The 22,415-nt window shown below is 36.3% G+C and overlaps 1 non-coding gene across 1 annotated transcript; it reads right to left on the bottom strand.

Annotated features, from left to right (window-relative positions):
• Nucleotides 1-1,678: 1,678 nt before the first annotated feature.
• Nucleotides 1,679-1,785, bottom strand: LOC144566612 (small nucleolar RNA R71). The gene has a single exon (XR_013515235.1). It is a non-coding gene; the product is annotated as a small nucleolar RNA R71 (small nucleolar RNA).
• Between the last annotated feature and the right edge of the window lie 20,630 nt (nucleotides 1,786-22,415).

Here is a 22,415-nt window from a genome sequence, read left to right as displayed (position 1 = left end):
ATCTTTCTTGTTTCTAGGGTTGATGTAATCTAAAATTTTGTTTGTATGCATTGAACTTGAATTTGAGTTTTTCTTGTGTTTGATTGCCTGAGTATTATTCTTCCATTGCTTGATTGAGATTGTTTGAATGAATCTTGATGTCTACTGTTGAATGTTTCTTGCATCTCTTCTAGTACTTTGACATTGATGTTTCTTGCAATTAGATCAAGTATTTGAGGTAGATCTTAGATCCGAGAGGTGAGATCAATAGTAACTGAGAGGTGAAATTTCCATCTATTGAGAGATAGTGGATACCTTTAGCAAACAAAACAATTGACTTAGGTTGAACACCTGTAAACGAGAGTTTGAGGTTGTAGACCTAAGAAGGTGAAGTTGTACATCCTTACCAGGTTCATTAAGCCAATAAACGAGAGTTGAGGTGTAGGAATATTAGGTACGGTCAATAGATCCTCACACAAGCAAATAACTCAGAAACATGCCAAATGCTGCATTCACTCAAGGACCACGCGAGTTGTGTAGGATACCACGCGGGTTGCGTCACAAGGGTCGCGTGAAGGTCCAGAGAGGCAGAGTTAAGGATGAAATCTGAAACCCTAGAAACTTCGTTTTAAAATCAAAGTAAAACCAAACGTTTAATTGTTTTCTTTTTTCTGTTGTTGAACTTAGGAATTTAAACAAATCAAACCAATCTTTTCTCAAAATCTAGTACCTAACTGAGACAAACAAAGGTTTAGAGTTGAACTGTACCGTCCCTGAGCATCGATACCTGATTGTACTTTTGAACGAAAGTTGTGCACTTGCAACCTAATTCGAAAGCTAAATTACGGTTTAAAAGGGTATAGCTAGATGTACCTGAAACTTTGTGTATACGCTTGCGTGTGAACAAGTTTTTGGTGCCGTTGCCGGGGACGGCTATCATTTCTTTTCTGGATTTTTGCTTATCCAAGTTAATCTAGGTTTTAATATGTATCCTTACTTTTACTTTTTTTCATTTACAAAACTTGCATTCTTACCCCCTTCCACAGATAACTATAAATTGAGAACCAGGAGTAACTACTACCTGAGGAGCAAAGGACCAGTTTTTGACGAAACTCCTCCAACTGACATTGATCCTGCACAGCCATCTCTGGACGCGACCAAGGTCCAAGCCGACGCGACTAGCATCATACCTGACGCGACCCGCATTGAGGTAGACGCGACTCGCGTGACAGAGACAATGTCAGAACATCCGAGCAAGGAAGATAGGGACACAGAAGGCAGGGAAAAGGAAGACCTGACGGACCAGTCTGACGATGACATGGATGTCTTCATGCTAAGGACCTTACGAGAGTTTAATGTGCCAAGGGCTGGAGATGTCAGAGGCGCAATCAGATTGCCAAGAATTCCTGTGCAGGAACCGAACTTCAACCCAGGAGTTGTCAACATGGTTCAGCAGAACGTCTTCAATAGCATGGATCATGAGGATTTATATGCTCATCTCCAAACCTTCCTCGAATGCATCACAACCATCAAGATCAATGGGGCAACAGCTGATTACACCAAACTTGCTTTATTTCCTTTTACTCTTAGGGACAAAGCCAAGAAGTGGTTAGGGTCGTTACCAAGGGATTCCATTACCAATTGGAGGGAATTGTCTAAATTGTTTCTGACAAGGTTTTTCCCTCACAAAAGAACTGCCAAGGTAAGGAACCAATTGACCAGTTTTAGGCAAAGGTCTGATGAACCCCTCAATGAGGCATGAGAAAGGTTTAGGGAATTGCAATACTCTTGTCCCCACCATGGCATTCCCGATTGGTTGTTGATTCAAACCTTCTATGATGGTTGACTGAAAGCACTCGTACTATTGTTGATGCAGTTGCAGGTGTGACGTTAATGTCAAGGGAACCTTTGGAGGCCATGAACCTGATTGACAACATGGCACAGAACCAACAGTGGTCAGACCGTGACAACACCCGTCCTGGAGGTGGAGGCAAGTACGAAGTCGATCAAATCACCGCTCTAACCGCCAAGTTGGATGCTATGCAAATGGCAATGGACAAGTTGAGTGTGAAGGCAGTCGAACAGCAGCCACAAGCATGTGTCATGTGTGGTGATGAAAGGCACATTTATGAGCAATGTCCAATGGTGCAAGATGAAAAGGAGATCAAGCAAGTCAACTCCATCAACAATGAACCTTTCTTCTTGTTGAAACCTCCTTTCAACCGTTCTTACTCCAAAGACCCAGTTGAGCAACAAAATTGGAAATGAAATCAGAATAACCCTGCACCATTCAACAATGCTCCCAGACCTTCTTTTACCAACCCCTCCAACAATAACAACTCTTTCAACAACCCTTCGTCTAGTAACAACAACTGGAACAATTCTTCTGGAGGCAGCAACAACAGGAAGTCTAGACGCGACCCGCGAAGATCAGACGCGAGTCGCGTGGAAGGAACTGAAGACTTGAAGGCCAGAGGATGCGAGTCGGATGCAACAGACGCAGGGCCTACACGCGAGTCGCATGAAGCTGAAGCGACTCGCGTCAGCACTCAGACAGAGGGAGTGATCCCTGAGCTCAAGCCCCTTCCAGCTAACCTCAGGTATGAATTCCTTGGTCCAAATCATTCCTTTCCTGTTATTGTGAATGCAGATTTGGATCCCGATCAGACTACCAAACTTTTGGAGAAATTGAAACTTCACCAAGGAGCAATCGGGTATTCAATCAATGACCTGAAGGGAATCAGCCCGACCATCTGCTCGCACAGAATTTTCCTGGAAGACGATCATAAGCCATCAATTGAACACCAGTGACGGCTCAACCCAAATCTTCGACAGGTAGTGAAGGAGATTTTCAAGCTTCTTGATGCAGGTATTATTTACCCGATTTCTAACAGTCAATGGGTGAGTCCTGTCCATGTGGTACCAAAGAAAGGTGGCACGACAGTGGTAAAGAATGAGAAGAATGAGTTAATCCAAACACGTTTGGTAAATGGTTATCGCATGTGTATTGATTATAGGAAACTCAACGCAGCCACACGCAAGGATCACTTTCCTTTGCCATTTGTTGACCAACTCTTAGAAAGACTTGCTAACCATTCCTACTTTTGTTATCTGGATGGGTACTCAGGATTTTTTCAGATACCCATTCATCCACAAGACCAAGAAAAGACCACTTTTACCTGTCCCTATGGTACGTATGCGTATTGTAGGATGCCTTTCGGTCTTTACAATGCACTTGGGACCTTTCAGAGAGCTATGATGGCCATCTTTTCTTATTTCATTGTGCACGAGGTGGAGATTTTCATGGACGACTTTTCTGTGTATGGTTCGAGTTTTGATTCTTGTTTGACTAACCTTTGCAAGATTCTACGGAGATGCGAGGAAGTCTATTTGATCTTGAATTGGGAAAAATGTCACTTCATGGTCCAAACTGGTGTTGTTTTGGGGCATGTTGTGACTTCAAAAGGGATCGAGGTAGATAAGGCGAAAATTGAAGTAATTGAGAAACTCGAAATTCCAACAAATATTAAAGGGATTCAGAGCTTTCTCAGCCACGCAGGATTCTACCGACGCTTTATTAAGGATTTTTCTAAAATCGTGAAACCCTTGACCAATCTACTCATTAAGGATTATAAATTTGTTTTCACTGATAATTGTGTCAAGTCTTTTTGCAGATTGAAGGAAGCCCATGTTTCACCACCAATCTTGCAGTCACTTGACTGGTCTCTTCCTTTTGAGATCATGTGCGACACTAGTGACTACGCTGTCGGAGCAGTTCTGGGGCAGAGGAAGGACAAGAAGCCGTACACAATTTCTAGCATGTCACAAGGAAAAAAAAATAGACTTTCCCACAATGCAAGCTGGTTGATTTTATCGCACGACTACGTTATTGAAGTTGTTGAACATTAATGATATTGAATAGGAAATATTAAAATTCATATAGGAAAAAAAACTCGGAGATTTACATAACATAGCCTATAAGTTGGACATACTTGCCCCTGGCAAATGAATATCGAACCATAACTAGTAAACAATTAATATTAAAATATGAATTAATATTGTGATGATGTGATTCAGAAAAAATAATTTTCTATCTCAATTTTCAAATTTTTTTTAATAACAATATCTTTGTTTTCAAAAACTTTATAAAGTACCTATTATTTAAAATGTATAGATCCACAAAACGGCGTGGATAATATCTAATTCGTATGCGAAAACTTAATTAGATGTGAATATCCGATATTTGAATATTTGTGTGGATAATGATAATGATATAGTTTTACGTTTCAATTATTTGTATCCAAATAATAGATATATACCATATATTTTAATATTTATTATGAAAAAATTATGTTATTCACTATTATAATTAGATAAATTTTACGAATTTTAATATTTTTTATATTATTTTAATAAATATTTGATCTAATCTGAACCCATATCCGTATTCTTTAATATCCGCTCCGTATCTATATCCGAAAAATAAAACTAAAGAAATATAGATATAGTTTTACCACTTTCCCCTCCGTTTCCACCCCTAATTCAAATAGATAAAAATGTTGAAAAAATATTAAAAATAACGAAGCAGCTGAATTTAACACAGACATTGTGAAAACAAAATCCGTAAACAAATACATTCACAATTGCGTACCAGGGATGAACACAGATCAGATACGGAGCGAATATGATAAAATAATTTCCGTATTAATTTTCGTTTTTTAATATAAATACATATTGAATATGATACAAATTAGATATTAAATAGATACAAATGGAGATCAGATATTCATTAAAAAAATATATAAATGTCATTACAAAATATTATAGTTCATTATATATATATCTAATTATAACGTGAATAACATAAACTTTTTCATAGTATATATTAAAAGAGAAGGGTTCCAATGCCTCATCATACCTCATATTTTATATCTTCGTTTTCAAAGTTCAAATTGTCGATCCAAACCGTTCAAAGTAATAATTATACTAAAATATACATGGAGATGAAATTTTATATTTTTTGAAATTTGTTTACTATTTTTTAAGATAGTTACAAAATCACTATTTTTTAACCGTTAAAAAAACAGTGATTTTCTACCCATCTTAAAAAAATAGTAAAAAAATTTCAAAAATTATAAAATTTCACCCCTAATCATATTTTAGTATGGATATCATGTTGAACGGTTCGAATCAACAATTTAAACTTTGAAAACAAAAATATAACATATGAGATATGATAAGGTATGAAATGCATGAGGCACTGGAGCCCTCATATTAAAATATATGATATAAATGAACTACTTGGATACATATAACTTAAACTTAAAGTTGTCACAGATATTATGATATCATATATCCACATCTAATTTTGAAATACGGATTAAATATGAATCAAATATTATCTGCTCTGTTTTCATATCTAATACAAACACATGTCCAATAATACATGCATTTCATTTTAAATGCACTAGTCCATAATCCACATTCAAAAATATTTTCCAGCTTTTTTCAGATATTTAGATATCATATATATGTATCTAATTTTGAAATATAGACCAAATATGAATTAAATATTATCTGCTTTGTTTTCACCTCTAATACGAACACGTGTCCAAATTAATTATTAATACATGCATTTCATTTTATAAATGCACGAGTTCATTGTCCACATTCAAAATTATTTTCCAACTTTTCTCAGTTACCAGAACGAACGAATAATTTCATAATGATTTGTAAACTATCCATTCTAAAAAAAAAGAATTGTATTGTCTAACTTTTTGAAATAAAAATATTATTATCATACTTTCTAAAAAGAGGAGGGTTCAAATGCACTCAAATTTTTGTGCACCCAAATACAACCTATCTTTCAAATCATTTTTCTCCATTTTTAAAGTCTAAATAGTCAATCCGAACCGTTAGATGCAATTTATATATTAAGATGTGCTTGGAGACCAAATTTTATATTTTTTGAAATTTTTTTACTATTTATTAAACCATTTTGAAAATCGCTGATCCAATGATCCAGAAAATATAAAATCAGCGATTTTCAAAGTGGCTTAATAAATAGTAAAAGAATTTCAAAAAAATGTAAAATTTGGTCTCCAACCACATCTTAATATATAAATTGCATCTAACGGTTCAGATTTACCATTTAGACTTTAAAAATGAAGAAAAATAATTTGAAAGATAGGCTGCATTTGGATGCACAAAAATTTGAGTGCATTTGAACCCTCCTATTCTAGAAATCAGACAAAAAAGTTTGCTATTGAAGGCCGAAAATTGGATTCCGTAAACATAGTCCAGACATACATCATTACTCAAATTCGTACTCGTGGAATATAGCAAATTCATTACAAATTATTATGGTAAAATAAATACTTCATTATTTCTGCACAGATTGCCAATTTGGTATAGGTTGGTACTTTCGGTGGGATACACTGCACATAAAAACCATTGACAGCCCCACCAGCGACTTTACTAAATTCTTACTTTTTTGGTCCCATTACAACGTGTCGATTTCACGTCCCTCCTCCTATTTCATCTCCGTGTATCCATTCCTGTAGCTCTCTGTAATCTCCCGACACGTCTCCAATTTTCCCATTGACCCGGAAGATATAGCACCATTACACAGTGTTGTATACGATGGAGGCTACAGACGATTAAATATGGAAAGTGGGTCCCAGAATTGATTCGGTGGGGGCTGGACCCTATGTCGCTGTCGGTGGGCGGAGTCACTATCAGTGCATGCGGACCCCACTAATCGAGAAAAAGGTCAAGAAATCAACCAATGAAAATTGAGAGTAGGAGGACCACCTTTGTCACTGTCAGTGTCCCGCAACAAGGTGTTGTGGGCACCTCAGCCCATGCGTCAATGGGCCCTCCAGTTGATTAGTAGACTCTACTATCTACAATTCTACATCCTTCCGATCCCGTCTAGCGTCCGAGTAGGGGCTAAGGGCAGTGTAGACACAAGTGCTGTAGTGGAGCGGGTCCGTTGTCTCAGGTCAAGACTAGAGATAACTTACATGATTCTGACACATTTAATTCTCTTCTATTGACCTATTATGTTAAACATTGCGTCTCATTGGCATTTATTGAGGTACGTAATTTTTATACTTAATGTAAATTGTACTAAAAAAATAACACGATTTGAATCTTACAAATTGATAATAAATACATAACGATGTCATGCTTACGGTGAGGCACCGCAGGTCTGAGATTTTGTTCGTTCCCCATAAAAAAATGCAGCAATGCCTCTTGAACCTTGGGTTGTATCAGCTTTCCACCATACCGCAGAGTAAGATCGACCAGTCTCTAATGCATAGTCTAGCGGAGAGATGGCGACCTGAGATTCATACATTTCATCTCCCGGTTGGGGAGATGACAGTCACCATTGGTGATGTGAGCGCCTTATGGGGTTTACGTATCGATGGCGACCCCATAGGTGGTGTGAGCGCCTTTCTGGTACCAGCTGCAGGTGCGGCATTACTTGTAGAGGCTTGGCTATTAGATTATTGGCTCGTAAGAGGGGGGTTGTGTTCTACCAGTTGCTTCAGTAACAACTCTAGCATTTTCTCTTTCGTTGTGTTCATTTATGGCATCTGAACATAACAACACAATTCAGTTATTAATTTAATAAAATTATAAATTAATTTCGTACAATGCTACATACCTGCCATGTGCCTGTCAGAAATAGAACGGCGAGCCCGATTTCCCTACGGTCGCCTACCACTCATCTCGTCCATGGTCATTACAACACGCTTGTGTCTCCTCCTCCCCTTTCTTATCCATCATTCTGAAGGGAGTATTCTATCACCGACATATGCAGGCCACTCATGCTGGTTGGGATAAGAATGGAAAGATTCATCCCAAGTGGCAACAAGGTAATCGGTACGATACATGTTAGCGACATTGTGATTCTCGCAGAGGTTCCTCACTCGGCATACCACTATCATGTGACTACAGGGTATATGGCTTAGTTGTGGTCCTTGGTATGTATAGTTTACCTCCCTGTCATCTCTAAATTTAACTACTTACTTGAAAGCCCTCTTCACAAACTCCATAGTGTCATCTGGTCCACGGCTGGTAGGAACGTACTCATTTGGATTTTGCACTTCGAATTTTGTACCATCATTATCCATCAGGATCACGGTCATAGTTGCACCTTTATCCATGTGTTGTCTTAGTTTCTCCTCCACCCTTATTGAAAATGACTGATTTCTCCTTATTAATTCTACGGCCTTAGCATGTTGTTCCTGAAACCATGCATTTAACTTGTAGAATGTGTCATCTACGACTGCAACCACAAGCAACTTCCAACTCTGCTTGAAGACTGCATTCAGCGACTCGAACCCGTTGGTAGTCATAATTCCCCAACGCCAACCTCCATCATATGCTTGATATATTTTCTCGTATGGTGGTGGCTCGTTGACATCTCTGGAATTATTTTTGCCCACCTTCATTAAGTGGATATTTGCTTTTGGCGTGTACTACAGAAAAATAAGGAAATAAAATAATATAAGTAAACAATTGTACTAAATTAATCATCTTCTTAAAATATAATAATATATGTAAACAATTGAAATATATATACTTTTGCAAAATTTCTAGTCATCTCTTCCACCCTTCTCGGTTTTTTCTTTTTGCAATTTCGTCTAAATGTTTCTTCAACCCACATGTCGCCTCCGGTTACCTTGGAAAGGTTCTCTGCAACGTGTTTCATACACAACCTGTGCACACACTCGCCTGTACGTGTTAACCAATCGTATTCTTCACGATCAAAAACATATTTGATTCCTTTGTGCTGGTCTGATATCACACAGAAAAACCCTTCCCCAACCACCTGTCTTCTTAAAAACTGCATAAAGAATCCCCAGTTCTCACCATCCTCTTTCTGAACAATTGCAAAGGCCAAAGGCAACAACTGGTTCTCAGCATCATATGCACATGCTATCAGTAACCTCCCCTAGTAATGGCCAGACATGAAGCATGCATCAATGCTGATAACGGGTATAATGTATGACACAGCTTGGATACAAGCACCAAAAGCCCATGTTATGCCCTTGAATTGTTGAGCTCCCTCTATTAGTACTCCCTGTCGGTCAAAAAAGGGGCCATGCTACCGCTCATATACAATGCCGACATTTGTACTTGCCATGGCCTGGAGCAATGGTGCCAGATAACCATATGAATCCTTCCAACTACCGAATATTTTAATCATCCATGCTTCACCTAAACCCGCAGGGGTTGCAAAAAGGCAGAACTCGCACCGCGTGTGAGTTTTACATAGCATAACTAACCTTGTTCGGTCACTTTTGTGTATTTTACATTCCCAGTTGCCGTAAATATGAGTCTCATTGATTTTCTTTATAAGATCATCTATGTTGGTATAAAGTTGTCCTGCGACAAGTTCATGATTATATACAACACGAGGAACAAAGAAACTAATGTCTGCCTCTTCAAAAGATGTGGTATCGTTGAATGTGGCCACCGAATGCTTATTTCCCCGACCTCTAATCGGGAATTTTTTCTTCCCTGGACAAACCTGGTACATTTGCATCACTATCTCATAAGTCATCAGATTCTCAAATCCCTTTATATTCATCCCCCGTTTCCATTTCTCTTTCTGGTATGGCATCAATAGCATCAACATCAATATCAATATCAGTTCGATTAATGGGTACTGGTCCTGACTCTAGCATAGATAGAAATCTAGAGATTATGAGTGTCTGTCTGGGTGGTGGTGGTGGTGATAACTCTTCAGTAAACTCAGGGGAGTTGTGGTACCCTGGGTTGTCATAACCGGGGCTGTGGTACCTCTGGTTGTCATAAGGGGAGTGGTGATACCTTTGGTTGTCATAACTGGAGTCATGGTACCCCTGGTTTTTATAACCTGAATTGTCATAACTTAAATAAGGTCTACCCCCCACCCCCACCCATTTGTGAGTTGTCAATCCGTATAGTTAATTCTATTTCATACCTATTGGGGTTTACAGCAGTCATTTCATATACTAGTTGCTTAAGTTCCTGAAATGTGGTTGTCACACCAAAAATGTATAGTACAAAGTTTCAGTACAGCAAGATGTACCTTTTAACCTTAAATACGCTCTTTGGTTCAGACTGCAAGTGCACAGTCCTATCGAATAGTATATTGTCGGGTATCGATCACAGGGACGGTTCAAATCTAAACCGGACTCTACTTAAATCAGTTAGGTACTAGAAGTGAGAAAATGTTGGGTTTGTTGTTTAAGTTTCCTAAATAGTTCAATTGCAATAATTAAATGACAGAAAATAAAGTTTAGTTTTGAATCAATGATAAAAGGCGTTTCCAGGGTTTCAGACTCATCTCAGTTCTGCCTCTCAGTCCCTGATACGGGTCGTACAGCTTTCTGTACGGGTCGTATCAAGTGATACGGGTCGTACAGATTCCTGTCCGACCCGTACTGACTTCGAGTTAATGCACCAGTTACTGTTTCCTTGTGTTGTTTCTTCGTGTAGGTAAAGGGGCGGTCAGCTATGCATACAGGACCGCTGGGGGGGCGGTCGGCTGTCCATAGTGGACTGCCCGTGGGGGGGTGTCTGCTAGTGTTGTGGCCCACCTCTGTAGGGGCAATCTGGTGAGTTTTTTGGGCCGCCCGTGGACCCAGCAGTCGGGGTATTTTTGAAAAAAAAAATATGGAGGTAGTTTTAAATTTTTTTTTTAGGGTATTAATAAAAATGGCCGAAAAATATCTGAATGAAATATTATATATTGACTCCAAGTCCTCACTTCTGAATTATTTTAAATAATTAAATAAATAAGTGTGCATTAATGCATTATACATACTACAAGGTGGTGGTCTATCAAGGAAAAGATGGTGCCAACTTTCAAGTTTCTTTCATTCCCTTACTAGATCAAAGAAATAATTATATAAATCCTCCTTCCCAGTCCCCCCCTATCTTTCTTCGCAGCAGCGATAGAGGAAGTTTATACTATGGTCTCTCTTTTTTCAGTCCCGCACTTTTCCCTGTATCAACCTTCATATGTATAAATACTTTGATGCATAACTTGTTATGATCATTCATTTTCTAGTCCTCAAATGGTCCCCACATCAACCTTCCTCTTATGAATAGTGGGGATCTCATATCCCCACATCAACCTTTTCCAAACATCCATGTGTCAACCTTCCTCTAATAAAAATAGCCCTTATAGGAATAAATACTTGAGTGCATAGGTATAAATACCTGCAAAATAAAATATTAATACTTTAAAAATAAGATATTAATACTTGATGTGTAACTTGATATAAAATGCCTGAGGATTAACTTTGTACAATAAAAATACATATAAATAATTCAATACAAAGGTATAAATACTTGCAATACTTGATATTAATACATTCAGACGTCATCCAGTGCCATATGTAAAAAAAATATCAAGTTTTGCGGTCCCCTAAAATATTTATGGCAATATTATTTTTTTTTAAACGTGTATGGTCCCCCTTCCCAATTTAGTTTGAGTGGTCCCCCATATATATTTATGATGCGGGGACATTTGGGAGATTTGGTTGGGGAAACAATTATTTAAGTAAAAATTGTTCACCTCATAGGTATATATACTTCCGTGCATATGTATAAATACTTTCGTCCATAGGTCTTAATGTTTAAAAAAAATCAGCGCTGGAGTTTTTGCAGTCCTTCCAAGCAATTATGGTAGTTATGGTGCGGGGACGTTTGAGGGACCATTATTTACGTAAAAATTATTTACTTATAGGTATAAATACTTCCATGCATAAATATTTTATAAAAAAAATTCAGCGCTGGAGGTTTTCCGATACCCCATATAGTTATGATAGTTATGGTGCGAGGACAATGCAGAAACTAGAGTGCGAGGATTGTTATCATAATCCAAATCAAAGAGGGCAATTAAGTGAAGGATTTTTTTTTGTAAAAGAGGCATATATGCCCATTTGCATTAGCAAAAGGATAGGCATAATTACACAACCATCATCATCAAAAAGCAACCTAACTATCCGAAAATGTAGACTAGATGAACGACCTCAGCATAATGCATCATTTGGTTAGATAACCTCTATAACTCTACCCTAAATTCTCTCAACAAAAACATAGCAAGTTCATAAGAGAAGCATAACTGTTTACTTTGGACATACTTATTACAAAATATGACATGGCTTATAAAAGCTAGATAGAAGCATAGTATCAACTACACAGACTCAAAGTTGTCCCCAGCAAGCACCATAATCTCAGGAGCTCCAGTCCATTCACTCAGCGAAATTTCTTCAACCTTAGCAGGAGCCCATGTCCCCATTTCTTGCACAACTTCTACTTTGATGTTTCTTGACCAGTATTGAATTAAAGAAAGTATAAGGAATATGAGTGATCTATTAGTTTTTGGGTTAATTCCAGTAAAACAAATGTCATTACGATGCTTCCACATAGACCAACAAATTGCACTAATCACTATCAGAGCAACAGTTTTTGTGTAGCAAGTAGAGTTTGGACAAAAGATAATATATCATCAAATTTGGACCAAGTCATAAACACATCTTGTAATTTCCACATCCAAAACCATATAGTTCTAACAAAAGCACATTTAACAAACAAATGCCCCACTGTTTCTACTAATCCACAAAAGTGACATTGATTAGAACCAATCCAACATTTTTTAACTAAACGTTGATTAGTCAATATTTTCCTATTGGACAATAACCACATAAAGACCCTTATTTTGGGAGGAATAAGTATTTTCCACCAAATGGCATATTTATCATTGGTAACTCCTCTAAAAACTAAGAAGTCATATAAAGAGTGAACAGAAAAGTAAGAAGATTGGTCTCATTTCCAAGCTATCTTATCTTGAGCATGGGTAAAGGCAGTTCTACTAATAAGACTTAAAATTTCACTCCATTCAGCAGCAAGTACCCCTGATAAGTGTCTCCTGAAGTGTATCACCTCACCCTGTGAATTAAGGACTTCATGGACAGAAATATTAGGTTGTAAGCAGAGGGAGTACAGTTGAGGGTAACTAATTCCTAAAGTACATATTGGTCAACCCATATATCATTCCAAAATGAAATTTGACTATTTAATCCTATCTGATACCATACACTCATTTGTCCAATATATTCTAAGTGTTGGATATCTTTCCACCATGGTGACCATTTTAAAACACAAGGACCAGTGTAGTATTTGTACATCACTACTGTTTTCCAAAGGCTAGAATATGAATTATCCTTAATCTTCCACCACCATTTCAGCAGCAAAGAAATGTTCATTAGTTCCAAATCTAATACACCTAAGCCACCATTCTATTTTGGTTGACAAGCTAGTTCCCAATTAACTAAATGATAACGTTTCCTACTAAGACTGGCTCCCTGCCATAAAAACTCTATGCGTATTTTGTCAATTTGTTTAAGGACTGTCATAGGTATTCTATATAAAGACAAGATATATAAAGGTACAGCCGATAATACTGAGTTTAACAATGTAAGTCGTCCCCCTAAAGAAAGCATCTTACCCTTCCAATTTTGCAATTTCTTATTAACCTTGTCAACTAAAAAACCCCAATTCTGAATAGATAATTTAGAATCTAAAAGTGGAATCCCTAAATACTTAAGTGGAAACTTTCCTACAGAACATTGAAACAATGCAGCTAATTCACTAGCATTATCTACATTAATAGGAATGAGTTCAATTTTCTGTAAGTTAATTCTAATCCTTGACACAGCTTTGAAAGATTACATAGCCCACCAAGTATTAATGATCTTAGTTGGATTGTCTTCTAAAAATAAAATGGTATCATCGGCATAGTGCCCATTAGTCAGTGCAGTCCCTTGAAAACATGTCGGGCCCAACCCTTTGATCACCTCTAAATTCCGAGCTTTATTAAAAAATTTGCATAAGCAATCTGAAGCTAGGATAAATATAAATGGGGAGAGGGGATCATCCTATCGCACACCCTTTTTACAAGGAAAGAAAGGTGTAAGCGTGCTATTTATATTTATACTAGTTTGCGAACTACTTAGCCAATTCCTAATCCATTGTATCCAAACTTGACTAAACCCCCTACTCAGAAGCATCTCTGTTAAGAAATCTCAATTAATTTTGTAGTAAGCTTTCTCGAAATCAACTTTAATAACTACCCCTTTTTGCTTTACCATTCGACAATAATGAATAATTTCATGACCTAACACCACATTATCTAAGATATACCTCCCCTTAATAAAAGCAGCTTGTGTAACATCTATGAGTCTATCTATGATTATCTCAAGTTTATTCGTTAACAACTTGGATATTATTTTAAAGCTACAGTTAACTAGGCTTATGGGGCAGAATTGTTTAATGTGTATGGCAGCCTCTTCTTTAGGAATGAGGCAAACATATGCTTTGTTCAATTTAGAAAGGACAACTTGATTAAGAAAAAACATATCTACTACTGTCAGTAAGTCAAATTTAACTAGATCCCAAAAATGCTAATAAAACTTAAATGTAAACCCGTCTGGGCCAGGTGCCCTGGTAGGATCAGAAGCAAAAACAACTACTTTAATTTTCTCCTCTGTAAAAGGTTGAATTAAAGAGTTATTTTCCTCTTGTGTCACCAATTCATTATCAGCCCAAAAGTGTTGATCTAAAGAAGCATACTTAATCCCAGGAACTCCAAAAATCTCTTTGTAATATTAAGAAATATGTTTACTAATCTCAGGAATATTATTAGAAATTTTCCCCTCTATTTCTAATGAGAGCCAATGCGATGGAAAAATTTTGTATTACCATCTCCTTCTTCTAACCAAGTTTGTTTGGACCTAATCTTCCAATATAACTCTTATTCTAAGTAAATGTCATCTAAACATTTCTTGCATTCAAACCATTGTTCAAACTCAGTTCTGGTAAAATCCCTAACCTCTTGTATTTGTTCTAGTCGAGCTAAGTTATCTAACGCATTTTTTTCAGTTTTCTCTTTGCCCCATTAAAATTCCTTGCCCACCCTTTAATTTTCCTTCTCATGTTTAAGCTTTGCATTCCAACTATATCCTAACTTATTTATGTCTAAAGGAAATTCCTGCCACCATTTTTGGATCAAAGTACATAATTCAGCATCTAATACCCATGTAGGATCAAATTTAAATTGCATCGTCTGTTTAGGACAATTTAGAGGAACTTTTAATACAAGAGGACAGTGATCAGACCCATATTTACTTCACATTTCTACAAGACTAAATGCATAAGTGTCATCCCAATCAAGAGATACAAAAAATCTATCGAGTAATGCAGATTGAGTTCCATTAGACCAAGAAAATTTTATGTTTGGAACCTTAAGCTCAACTAAACTATTTGAATTCACAAAATGATTAAACAGTGTACTTAATCGAACATTAAAAGAAGTACCAGATTTCTCATTCCTAAGTCTAATAGCATTAAAATTCCCACAAAGAACCCACAAATTAGAATTGTTACCGGAACTATATTGTAATTCCTGCCAAAATTCGTGTTTTAAGGAGTAATCTACAGGAGCATATACAACAGTAATAACCCAATTATTGTTATCTACCAAGCATTCAACTAGAACATCCATAGAGAATTTTCTAAGTTGACAATCAACAATTCTAAATTTAGTAAAAGTTTCTCTTTTAGTTTCCTGTAACGCTATTAAGTGAATGATGAGAACTTTTTTAACAAATTTTGTTTAGATCCAGTGTGTTAGAATCTCAAATTTTATTATGGTTAATAAAATATTTTTGTATTTGTAAATATCACACCAATTGATAAATAGAATTTTCACTTTTATTTATCTGGGATAAGCATTTTGATAGATAGAACTTTTTATTTTTATATTGTTTTAATTTTGCTTATGAATATAAATTAATTGAATCTATACGTATATTTTTTTTCCTTACAACTACCAATATGATTTTTTAATATTCCATTTGTCCTAAATTACAAAGGACTAGCCGGTGGCTGCAGAATCTAGGAATCTAAGATTTCATTTGTAGCATTACAAAAAAATCATCTAAAAATTCAGATAATTCGACAAATATCCATATCGCAGGAGTATTTGACGGTCCCAAAGACTAGAGGACGGATAAATGCCTATGCGGCATCAGTCTAGGATCCGCCAAATGACCCAGTGGCCCCATGAACCGCCCAATGCCGCAGCGGCCCCTCCATGTTTTTTTTAGAATATCAGTGGTTTTGTTGTATTTAATTAAAAAGTTTAATTTTAGTTTATTTAATTATTTTTATTGTAAAATATAGAAAACTTAAGTATTTTTATATCAAATAATAACCTAACAATAAAAATAAAGAAGCCATCAATAAAAAAATTATAATGCATATAATTATATTCTCACGAGTACAATAAAAATACGTCTAATAAACCTAAAATATACATCCAATACATTAAAACATTCAATTAAAACATCAAATACATTAATAATATATATTTAACTCCTAAATAGACATTCAACCCATTGATTGCAAATTTACAAACCAAAATTCTGGTGTACGTTAAATCTAATTGTTTAAATCATTTTTTTGAAAGTTGAAATTGAATAAAACAAATAAACTAACTACCTCGTGCATCTCGAGTAGCTGTGTTTTGTCTTTCTTGTGTATCTCGGTTGGCTTGGTGTTTAATTCTCCTCTTATTTAATAAATTCAACCATATCAGAATCATGTCGTGTCGTCTTCTACTCAAAATAACGAGCATATATATGTTCTGGAACAAGGACAGGGCCCTCGTGTTCAGGCCATTCTGTTGATTGTCATACACATGTCATTCACCCATCTATGTGTTTATTAATGTCTGGATGTGGTAGTAGTGACTTACAAATTTGTTAGGGTCAATACCTTGGAGACAGTACACGGACAGAACATGAGAACATGGTATTCTGTCTAATTGAGACTTCTGGCATGTGCATTCCACCATGTTATTCTCTCTGATGACCACCGTGTATTTAAAATTAGCATTGGTAAACTGACCAAAATCATTAAGTATGAAAGCGTGAACTCTATCTTGTGTGGAGGTTACCTCAAACTCGTTGTAGTTGCCAAACCCCCCAAGCGTCTTTATAACATTGGACCTCTCGAATCATTTGTTAATAAACTACGAACAATTAAAAAAATGAAGAAAATAATTTATTTAAATGAAGTTATTAAAAATAAAAGAAGAAAATAATTTATGAACACGACATGAGAACAATTAACCTTGTCTTGCTTCAAATTCTGCTTTGGCCCTCATTTGTCCAAATCATGTGACACATTTGTAAAATGTGTCCTTAATTATTGTAGCCACTGGTAACTTACGAGATGACCTCAAGACATTATTTAGCAACTCGGACTCGTTTGTAGTCATAATTCCCCAACGGTGACTACTCTCCAGCGCTTGAAATATCTTTCCTGGCTTTAGACACTCGCTATCATCTTGATCCTAATACTTACCCACACCGTCCAGTCAGTCGAGAGCACGATCACATACACTCCCCATTGCTTGCATCCCTTGCTCATATCTTCCCATCTTTCTCTTAGCCACACATATCCTAAAGAACTTGATGGCATCATCACTCCAATAGTTCTTCTTCATGTTCTCAGCTATATGAGTAGCACAAAGACGGTGAACGCATTGACTCTCATCATCATCGTTCCAACCCAAATCATCTTGTATGAACACCTTTTTGATACCCTTTCCAATATCAGTGATAATACACACGAAACTAGAGCGAACTACATTGCGCCGCAACCATTGCATAAACTATCCACAATCTTCAAAATTCTTAAACTCAACCAGTGCAAAAGCCAATGAAAAAAGTTGATTTTCTGCATCATACCCGATTGCAATCAACAACTTACATGTATTAAATCAACCAAATTATTTTAAGAATTACATTAACTAAATTATATAAATCAAATAAATTAATTTAATTAACTTTTTACCGGCCTGGCATGAAAGAAGCATCAACAGTGATGACCGGTCTGAGGTGTTGAAAGGCAGATGCACCGTCCTAATGCCCAAGCAGCCCTCGTAAAATACTTGTATGGTCTAGGTTTGCCAATGGATTTTGAGATCACATCAAATAATGTACATATGATTAATTAAAAACCAAAATAAGTGAAATAGTTCATTTTTTTACAATGCTGTAAAAATGGAATTAACAATATAGTACTTGATTTTTTTCTCTTGATTACCTCCAATAACGAAACTATAAGCGCGTATAAACCCTTCCAACTACCAAATTGGCGAACAATTGTCAACTATTTTCCACGCCACAATTTGTCGTACTCTAGTATCTGACCAGTGTATCTTTCAGCAACAGTAATCCTGATAGCTTGAATACTCAAACTAACATCGTTCCTCATGTGAGCGGTCCGACTACTATAAGGCTAGTCAATCTGGGTCGGACCCAACAAGGGGGGTGACTACTCGACAGCTAGTTCCTCTGAACTGGGGCCTGACTACTAGATGGTTGGTCAATTTGGAGAGGGGCCAGACTTGATCCAGATGAGTTAACCCCACTCGGGTAACCTCATAATTGGGTTGGTACACCAGACTCGGGTAACCTCCACATATAGTTCAATTACCTTGTATCCACCCCTAGGAAAAACTCATGGTTTTATTGTACAGTACATGTTAGACTCCCTCATTTTTAACTGGAAAGAGTTGGAACCAGGTTTATGCTAAACTAGTGGGCATGCTAATTTTGGCCTGACTATTAAGGTCATACTGACCCTGATCCACTCCCAAACTCTGACAAATAACTGATTTAGTCCCCACTAAATCAGTACCAGACATTACCGGAATCACAATAATAGGCCTGATACTATAATAAACCCCATTAGGGCCTGTTAAAACATCACCGCCAGTGTAAATTGATACCATAAGACTCATTTTGAATTCAATACACACAAAACCTAAAATTAAAAATTAACTAAATTAATTATTAACCTACTGAAAAATAAAATAAAATTAAAAAGAAAAGGAAAAGGAAAAAAAAAACATACAAATCAGAAGTTCTTGTCCAGGAGAAAGAATGGGTGAAAGTGAGAAATGAAATTTTGCCTTTGAATGGGCTTATATAGAAAAATAAAGACTGTTGGGGCATTTGGCGGATATCCAAATTGGGGTCGCTGGGCCATTTGGCGAACCCCAGATTGGGGCTGCAGAGGCATTTGGCGGTCCTCAATCTTTGGGGCCGCCAAATACCTCTGCGGCTTGGATATTTTCAAATTTTTTGAGATCTGGAGTAATTTGTTTTTTTTATTATTATTATGCTATGAATAAAAAATTCGGTGACAACACGCTATTTTTTTTTTTTTGAGGAAAAGGCCTTAGGCGACAACACGCTATTCAAGTTCTCTTGCAACCGGCTGCTTATTACATTGGAAAATACAAAAGATGACGTAATCAAGAGAAATAAATCAGCTACAATTCCAACGGATCGTAGGTTCCTGCGATCTCAAATCCTAACCATTTATTTATTGGAATGCAGAATCTCAAAAAACAAATGAATAGTTGAGATTGAGATTACAGGAATCTACGATCCGATGGAATCATAGCAGATTTATTTCCTCCTGGAAGGGGCGATATTGGGAGTTGGGAGCACAGCATCAGTATATCGTTCTACACAGCTGGCCCCACCAGAAAAGCTATTTGTTGACCCACTCTTGTTAGCCAGGAACCACTCTCCAAGTTGACTGCGACGTGTACAGACAGGATATACTCTTTAGTTTGACAGGTGCACGTATTTTAGTTACTCGTGACTCATTCCTATTGGTTGCTAATGTGTGGGAACGTTTTTGTCATTGGCTCATTGCCTAGTGCCTACGCCACACACCGTAAATTCGTCTGCCACAGTAAAATTGGCCTGTATTTAGGCGTTATGAGTTATCAACTCTTGTTTTGATTTTGACAAGACAGTCACATCCGCCGTTCAATTAAAACAATGAATTATATCTTTTTATAACAAATTTAATTAAGGCTTTCATTTATTATTGTATGAAAAGATATTTTTGATATTTCATAATTAGGGCTGCAAACGAATCGAACTGAATCGAACTTATCCCAGTTTGAGTTTGGTTTGAATTAATTTCTAACAAAGTTTGGTTTGAATTAATTTCGAATCGAATTTTTTACGAACTCAATTTCGAATCTTTTACGAACTTTTTTACGACAAGAAAGAGTGATCATAGTCTCTGAAAGCGAGAGGTGAAAGTCATCTATGATTTTAGAACTGAGAGCGAGGGTTACGACTTACGAGTTATGATTTATGGCTGGGCGGCCTTATGTTTTAATTTTTAAGTAATCAGTGAACATAAAATCATCAGCGGAAATCAACAGTTCACGTTACTTTGAATTTTGAACTAGAATAGTTCGCGAACCTATTTCGAACGAACTGGGTCCAGTTTAAATTTGATTTGAATTAATTTTGAACTATATTGAATTAAATTTTTTAAGAACTTTTTCGAATCAAACTCAAATCGAATCACGAACTACGAATTTTTTGTGCAGCCCTATTCCATACCAACCTATATAATAAGAAGGGATTTTTTTACTGACTTTGAAAAGCCACCTATTTTCATTATAAATCATTAAATAACACACACAACTTTTTGGTAAATCAAAAAAGCATTAAAAAAACAAATTTTATAAGTAAGAGAAGGAAAGAATTCTTTAGGATTATTTTGTTGACACGTTATAACAACTGTTCATTGCATCTATATTAATTTTAGTTCTTCATGAACGTATCTCTGATTTCATTTTTATGTTGCGATCAATTTATATGTATAAAATATTATATTCTTTTTAGAAAAATAAAATAGCTATCTTGTTTACTTTTTACTTTTTAGCGTGTTAAGGATGTCAACACCCTACTCGACAAACAAAAGACATGATATTAGCATAATTCGTAAGTAAGCTCCAGGTTTACTGCCACGTGTGTTCACTAAAATCACCTAATGTTGGTGTAATCATACCTAGTTTTACTTTATAATAACATAAAATATGACCCACTCTTTAATTATTTAATGTTGAAAATGATGTGCTAACCCCTCAACCGTTGAATAAGATCAGCTAGCTAAAGGATAAGTAGATAAGATTAAACGGTCATAATTAATCTTGACAGGGTTGATATCTGATGACAGGTGTCATGCAGGCAAGATATATAATCCGGTTCTGCTACTTGTGTTTTCAATGTTGGAAGAGCTACTTTCACAAATTGAACTTCCAAATTCATATTATAAAACAATGTATGGTCAAAACAGGGTGCATATATATTGTACTAAAAGAAAGTTGTGACCTGGCGCTATATTTTGTCCCCGGTCCTCCAAACTGAAATATTTCCTTATCAAAGAACTGTTACTAAATTCATCAGTAGTTTCAGATGATTGATGTTAAAATGAGTAACATAACGTACCGCTCATCTGAAAATCTTTTTTATATATTACGGCTCTGCAACGTAAATAAATGATTTCTCAGTTTGCAAATTGACCTTTGTTGCTTGGATTAGAAATATATTAATACTAAAGTCCCAAAAAGGCAGCGACAAGCCCAATCTTAAGGGAGAGCTAGGCAGGGTTTTGGAAAATGGTGCACCGGTCGGTTTCTCCGGGAACTTTGCCTTTTATTTTTATTTTTCCCTTTCATCTCTCCTTTATCTTTTCTTTTTCTAATGAGAGTGATATGTTTACTATTATAAATTTAATTAAATAGTAAGTTAGTAACATCACAGTCCCGAAAAAGAGGATAGGGATGCGCACTAGTACCATGTTTATGATGTAATTAAACTCTAGTATTATATTTTTCTACTGCTTGCTTCTGAAATAACTATCCTCTAGTCCTCCAATCTTGAACCAAAAAGTTAAATTATACACTTCTTCGACAATCAACAGGAATTTATTTTAAACGAAAATGACACTGCCCAAAGAAGTCGAACTATGGTATTTCTCTTTTGTAGAACATGTTTTCTTTTTAACATTCCAGTGTACTCTTCCTCCAATTACAATTAGTTTTTCATTTATTGGGTCCCCCGTAGTAATCTTTGTGAAACCTTCCAGAGGAATTCCAAGTCATCCAGAACCAGAAACATCCTATTCGTGGAGAGTTCTACTCATTCCGGGCAAAAACAACTTAATACGAAACAGGCACGTTTGTGTTTGTTGCATCTTTTACTTTCAGAACCAGCGAAGGTCAAATTCCGGCTAAGATTGAATTTACAACTGAGGAGAAGACGAACACAACTAATTTATGGAAATATTGGATAAGAGAAGGTAAAAATGGCACCTGAGAACATGGACTAAGGCCCATCAACTGTACAACCATAGCATATAAGCCCACGAAATATCCTCATGGCCCACCCTCTCCTGAACAAAATGTGATTGACGATAGCCTATAGATAAGTAGAGCTATCCAAAATTTACCACAAGAGTAATTTTGTTAAACCAACCCA

This window comes from Carex rostrata, chromosome 1 (genome assembly GCF_964058835.1).
Source record: "Carex rostrata chromosome 1, lpCarRost1.2, whole genome shotgun sequence".
In the NCBI taxonomy this organism is placed as follows: domain Eukaryota; kingdom Viridiplantae; phylum Streptophyta; class Magnoliopsida; order Poales; family Cyperaceae; genus Carex; species Carex rostrata.
The sequence above is the reverse complement of the archived record's forward strand: the minus strand, read 5'-3'. Positions and strand labels throughout refer to the sequence as shown.